At 45.0% G+C, this 7204-nt stretch overlaps 1 pseudogene; it reads left to right on the top strand.

Annotated features, from left to right (window-relative positions):
- The first annotated feature begins 4733 nt into the window (after positions 1-4733).
- LOC147424203 (NADPH-dependent pterin aldehyde reductase pseudogene) lies at positions 4734-6975 on the top strand (annotated as a pseudogene).
- Positions 6976-7204: the final 229 nt, after the last annotated feature.

Genomic DNA, 7204 nt, shown 5'->3' on the forward strand with positions numbered 1-7204 from the left:
ATGGTGACTGCTTCCCAAGTAGTGATACCTCTAATGACTAGGCCATTATAGATACTTTCATGTCATAGTCCCCTAATGAATCTATCGAGCAATTGGTTGTTGTTGAATCGCTCGTTTGGATTGCATCGAGAATTCAAATTCTTTAGGCGACTAATGAAGTCTCTCACGGATTCACCTTCTTCTCGTTGGGCTTTCTGGAGCTGAGAGGCTACACCCCAAAGTACTCCCTCTCGTATGTGCTCTTTCAAGAACAATCTCCTAAGAGTAGAGTAGATCGTTTTCTCTTCTACTCTTAAGGTTCTATACCAATCTCCAGCCTTTCCGCTTAGGGTCAAACTCAAAGCCTTACACTTATGTAGCTCATTGTGCTCTTCCAAGGAATCGCACACATGTTCAAAGACTTCCATATGCTTTCTAGCATCTCCGTCTCCACTGAATTTCTGTGTGAGCTTAGCTACTTGAACTGCCTTGCTCCTAGGCTCTCTATCAGGTGCACTACGCATGTTTTCTGCAATAGAGCGACCGATAGTTTGAGCAAATGCTGCCAAATCTCCTATTTGAGCAGGTATAATGGGTGTATGCGCTCCCGGAACCACATGTGAGAAGGGAGTTGGCCTTGGCCTTGGCATACGCGCGGCTCTTGGGTCCCATATTTTGTATGGTGGTGTACGAGACGGTGGTCCAAAGTTTACAGGCGTGGCCCTAGGCATAGGGGGTGCCTGATATGGCATGTTATTATTAAATGGCATGGCTCCACTTGTATAAGAGCTTGGATAATGCCATTGTGGATTGTAAGCTCTTGGAATAATCGGAGGTGTAGGAGCTACATGAGGCTGAGGTACGACAGGTGCACATGATTGATACATACATGTAGGTATAGTTGGGGGCACTGTGCTACTAGGCATCGGCGCAGTATTAACAAATGAACTCCATGGTGTACTTCTTGTCATGCTCACCACTGGGATATGCATGGTAGCCGTAGTGTCATTAAGAGAAAGATGAGCTAGATCTGGGAAGATAAAGCTGCCACTTGTGGGCTCATATTGTACTGAGGCTCCTGGCGAAACAACATATGGAGGATCAATGGGGCTCACTGAGGGAGTCTCCATTTGTGATAGGGTTGGTTGGTTGGCCTTTCCCGCATCCAAGAATCTCATTAGGCCTGTTGAAGGCATGTTGATCCCTGTGTTCTGTCTTTCTTACTCGACAATCCTATGGAGGACATCACAGACTTTCTGTTGTTGCTCATCTGTGCTAGTAGCACCCGATGTGGATTGTAGAACATCTAACCAACCCACGTGATAGGTGTGTCCTGTGTACCAATCAGTTAAAGCTTCTGCTTGTAGTTCATACTCCCAATTTTCGTTTAGGAATATCCCATCTAGGCTTGGCGTGCTGGAGGTTTTCCTCGAAGTGGAAGCATTATTGCTCCCCATCGCTTGCCCCTCCGTGACTGCTGCCTTGGGAGCACTCGGTTGCTCGGCTGGCATGATTGTTGTCATAGGAGCCTTTGCTTTCAGGGCTCGACTTTGTTCTAGCCTTCGTAGGTTCTCAATTTCCCTCTCCCTTGTTGCTTGCATATAGCGTTCGATCTCTTGTACTTCGGCAAGACTCCTACCATCGGGTAGTAAAACCTCAGAGGGAGATAGTCCTAAAGGATCAGGAGGTGCAGTGGATGGAACATTCACATGCACACTCTCAAGAAGCATAGGGTCTATTTTAGGCATGAATGACGAATTTACTTCCCCACTCCCTTCATTTATTTCATTAACCGCATGTTCGGAGCGAGTAGCTCTACTAAGGGTCTCTTTTAAGTGGCTAAACACGCTGGACTCGGGCCGTGGGCCCATGGCATGCATGTCTTGACTTGAACTATTAGGGTTTGGTGTAGGATACCCCTCCATGACTTCGTAGTCAGAGGAAGAATCACTAGACGCGATATGAGGATCTTGGGTCGCGCTACATTGAGTCTCGGCCGAAGGTCCAAAACCTAGGGTGGAGGAATAATGGGTGCCCGCGTAAATGGAGGCACTACCAATATGCTCGTGCTCTAACACTCGTCCAGAGCGTAGGTTCATATGACTTTGATCCCCTAGAAGTGTCAGTGAGTGCCCGTGAAGGCTGCTCACCTAGTATTTTTGGGTGTTTTGCAACCCAAGTCTTTTCTTCTTTTTTTTTTTTGATTTTTTGGTCCTTTTTTTTCTGACCCAGCTATAGAATAGAACGTATGATAGCTCAAAACAAGCGTCTCGGTCAGAGGGACGTGTCCTGCTTTACAGCCCTCTGTTTGGTCACTTTATGCCCTCGAAATCCCTAAAACCGTCAATTTCTAGTAGGGAACTAGGCTCAAATTAGAAAGTCTAAGGGTGCAAGTGGGAAGAGAAGGGAGGAGAGTGGAGGACTTGCCCCACATGCTCTCATTCCCTCTTGAGGGGGTAGGGTATATATATAAGAGTGAGTCTAGTATATATCATGAGACTGAGGACTGAGGCTTGGGCTTGGGCTTGGTATCACGATCCTGATCAAAATTTTAGTGTAGCCCCCCAGTCACTCATGCTTAAATATTTTTGGATTTTTTACATTTATTTATTTATTTATTTATTTATTTATTTATTTATTTATTTATATTTTATTTTTTTAAAGGCGACGACCGCGCGCGGTTTAGGTGACCCTTTCTTGGCCACACACACTGTCAACAGCTACCTAACCTCTCTGTCAACAGCTCACAGCTCACTACCTTATCTGCTTACTAACAGTGCTGCTAACCACTAAGTAATCTACTAACTAATCTGTTAACCACTCTGCTAATTGCTTACTGACAGTGAGCTAACTGTCTACCTCCTTCCTCTCTCACTACCTTACTGTGCAAAGACTGTGTACAGACTGTGTGCAAACAGAAATTGCTAACTGTCTGCCTACTTACTCATTCACTGCGAACAAGCTAACAACTACTAATTGTGCAAAGACTATGTGCAAACAGAAAACACAAGATTATGCAGAAATCAGAGAACTTGCAGACAATACAGAAATTAACAACTTGCAGAAAAATAACTCATTCCTCTTCCTCTTCCTCTTCTTTCCTACTACAAACAACTCATAGAAGAAGCACAAAGTGCCTCTTGAGCTTAATGCAGGGCGATTCCCCGGCAGCGGCGCCAAAAATGTGCGCTCCTTGCCGCACTATCGAAGCAAGGGACTTGCCTAACACTGTGTGCGAGCCACAGACGGCTCCAAGCACACAACTAGCTTAACTAGTAAGCTCAAAAGAGGGCAATGGTGTGTCACTCACCGCTCTATGCTCCTGCCGTGGAGGATTCCTCGCCGCGAAGAAGAAGGAGATGCCGCTACGTCGCATTCAACCACTTCACCGCCGTTGTGCCGCCGCAATGCTCGATCACACACACACTCTCTCTCTCTCAAGTACACACACACACACACTAGTACACAAGGAGATGGAGAAGGAGATAGAGCAAGAGCACCTTTCTTGCATTGCACAAATGAGAGAATGAGTGAATTTTAGGTTTAGTTGGTTTTTATATGAGCTCACCCCATTCACACTTGGGCGCCCATGCTTAGCCAACTAATCCCTTGAATGTCCCAGTTAGAGTGCGCCTCTCATCGGCGATCACTCTTACCCTTTTCCTATTGGACCGACAAGCCCGGTACCTGACTCTACCAAATAAATAATACAATGTCCACCGTAGGTTACAACGTCCGTCTCGTGGGTGATAGGGTGTCCGTGAGCCGTGAGGGTTAACAGTTGCATTCATGGTAGTGAGGACTTCATAATAATTAGGAGCAAAATAAATTAGAGAGAGAGCACTCAATGAAAATATAATGGCTTGATTGATTTGGATTAAGAGAAAAATACAAGCTAAGCAATATGGCCTTAAATAGGCTCAAAGTGAGAAGGTGGCATTTAATGCTAGAAAGTGATGTTTATCACATGTGGGAGAAGGATCAAATGTCATGTGGCTATAGTGAATAGCATGTGACTATTAAGAAGCATATGCTTAGGAACTCTATTTAGTGGGATGCATACATGCAAATAATGGTGCATGGTTGGCATGCTTGGCTTTAGGGTTGGTCATGCATCGAGTGTAAGATAAACGACTTACCCCAAACAAAGTGTCCTTATGATCTTGATGTCCATGATGCATGCATGTCAGTTGCTGCAGATTCACATGTGTGGTATTTTGATAGTGGTGCTACAAAGCACATTACCTCACATCGTGATTTTTTTAACTCTCTTGAGTCTGTTCCTCATGAGAATTCAGTTACTTGTGCCAACAACACCTCTTATCCAATTCAGGGAGTTGGAAAGATTGTGCTTACTGCTGCTACAGATGACAGTTCTTTGACACTTGTTGATGCATTGTATGTACCTGGGATCATTTGTTTGTATCTGCACTTGCTGGACTTGGTCTTGTAGTCAAATTTGTGGATGACAAATGTACAGTACATGATCTCAGTTTTGGTGATGAAATTGTTGCATCTGGCATTTTATGCCGTGGGTTGTATAAGCTCATTTTGTATGCAAGTGTGGGCAAAATTTTGCAAATGCTGTTGTAGATTCAAAGGCTATTTCATATGCAAAACTTTGGCATGCACATTTTGGGCATCTGAATTTTTTCAGTTTGCTGCGTTTGCAAAAATCTTATATAGTTTCTTCTTTGCCACCTCTTGAAGCACCTGTCAAACAGGTTTGTGTTAAAGGCTGTATTTGGGGTAAGATGCATTATTCAAAGTTTCCAAAGGATGGTTCAACTAGGGCTACATGCAGGTTGCATAGTGATGTTTGTGGGCCCATGCAAAGGAGGGGACCCATAGTACATTTTGAGACATTTTCAGCCATACCCAAAAATTGCTTGAAGCACATAAACACTTCAGACTTAGCTTTAATCATCAATGACAATCACAAAGTATAGGTAATTGCCTAAGGACGGAGTTTGCATAGGCCCACAAACATGGCTATGAACAAGCTGCAACTTGTATGTAGCCCTTATTGAACCATCCTCGTGCGATGCCAGGCATCCTCGAGCACTGATGATGATGATGAGGATGATGGTTTTAGTCTTTCAGTTTACTTCACTTTCACTTCATTTTTACTTTATTTTTATTTTAGATCGACCAAGATTGTGTCAGAGTGGTCCCATAGGTCATTTTGTCCTTTTTAAGGCGTTTAATATAACATTCATTTCATTTCATCTCTCTCTCTCCCTCTCTCTCTCTCTCTCTCTCTCTCTCTCTCTCTCATTCATGCTAATTTTCAAGTGGTCGCAGCATGTGAGATCTCTCTCTCTCTCTCTCTGTCTCTCTCACATGCTGCGACCACTTGAAAATTAGCATGAATGAGAGAGCTCTCTCACATGCTGCGACCACTTGGCAGCATGTGAGAGAGCTCTCTCATTCATGCTAATTTTCAAGTGGTCGCAGCATGTGAGATCTCTCTCTCTCTCTCTCTCTGTCTCTCTCACATGCTGCATGTGAGATCTCTCTCTCTCTCTCTCTCTCTCTCTCTCTCTCTCTCTCTCTCACACATGCTGCATGTGAGATCTCTCTCTCTCTCTCTCTGTCTCTCTCTGTCTCTCTCACATGCTGCATGTGAGATCTCTCTCTCTCTCTCTCTCTGTCTCTCTCACATGCTGCATGTGAGATCTCTCTCTCTCTCTCTGTCTCTCTCACATGCTGCAACCACTTGAAAATTAGCATGAATGAGAGAGCTCTCTCACATGCTGCCAAGTGGTCGCAGCATGTGAGAGAGCTCTCTCATTCATGCTAATTTTCAAGTGGTCGCAGCATGTGAGATCTCTCTCTCTCTCTCTCTCTCTCTCTCTCTCTCTCTCTCTCTCTCTCTCATGCTGCGACCACTTGAAAATTAGCATGAATGAGAGAGAGAGAGAGAGAGAGAGAGAGAGAGATGCATGCAAATCCTATCAGCAAGCGCCCCCAAGCTCACTAGGCTCATGTTAAATATCGGCCTGCTAGGCGATGTGGAGGTGGAGCTGACCGGAGGAGCCCATCACAGCACTTTTTTGGGGGGCAGCACATATTTTGAAAATATGTAGAGCATGCACCACAGCAGGTGCAGATGCACGCATGTAGCGCAGTGGTAAGGACAACGCCTCTGGACTTTGTGGTCGGGGGGTTCGAGCACTGCGCGTGAGCTCCGTGTGTTGACTTTTTGGTCAAAGGTCGACCCAACGGCTACATTCGATCGGTAACCGGCTTGCCTTGCTTTGCCACGAGGGCAAGCAGGCCGAAATATAACCAAATCCCCTTAAGCTTCTCGTGCAGATACAACTGCAGTTGTGGTGATCACTGGTGTCAGTGGGGGATTAGGTCGAGTCCTTGCCTTGGAGCTAGCAGAAAGGGGCTACACTGTGGTTAACCGGCTGCGATCAAAATGAAGAAAAGATTTTGAAATTAGATAAGATTTTGAATGGAGGTTCAAAACATCTATTGAAAAAAGTGGATGTGACTTCTGACAACAACGTTAAAGAGTTTGCTGAGACTGTTATGGAAATGAAGGGTGCCCTTGACACTGTTATTAACTTTGCAGACAGCATAAACAGATGGGAGCTGTCAGCTGCTGCTGAATTTGATGTTGTTATAGATGTCAACATCAAAGGGGTTGCTAACATGATGAGGCATTTTCTTCCTCTTACCATTTATGGCAAAACAAGGACTATTTGTCAATATAACCTCACGATGGTGCTGCAGATGTTGCCCCTTATTGCGCATCAAAGTGGGCGATTGAAGGGATCACACAAGCGGTTGCAAAAGAGGTCCCTCGAGGGGTAACAGTGGTTGCCTTAAATATTGGAGTTATCAATACGGATATGTTGGTCTCATGCTTTGGCCGGCAGGCTTCACTTTACAAAAGTCCAGAATCCAGATACATGGGTGCCACTTGGAGTGGACGCTATTTTGAATTTAACAGCAGTTGACAATGGATCATCCTTGAATTTCTAGGAAGAGTTTTGGAAGCTAGTCATAAAGGGTCACGACCTGACCTCTGATCGCGGCAAGCAGGTCGAAAGGTGGAAAGAAAGCTATATGAAGGTTGTGCTACCAAAGCAAGGGGAGTTTTGGGGGTTGGATGGGATAAGGCACCATGTACAGATGAAGAGTTTGCTACTCGGGAGGGAGTAGAACATGCCAAAAGCCAAGGGTGTGGAGAGTCGAGCTAGCATTGAGAGTG

The sequence above is a fragment of the Adiantum capillus-veneris genome, chromosome 26 (assembly GCF_014529385.1).
Source record: "Adiantum capillus-veneris isolate H3 chromosome 26, ASM1452938v2, whole genome shotgun sequence".
Lineage (NCBI taxonomy): Eukaryota > Viridiplantae > Streptophyta > Polypodiopsida > Polypodiales > Pteridaceae > Adiantum > Adiantum capillus-veneris.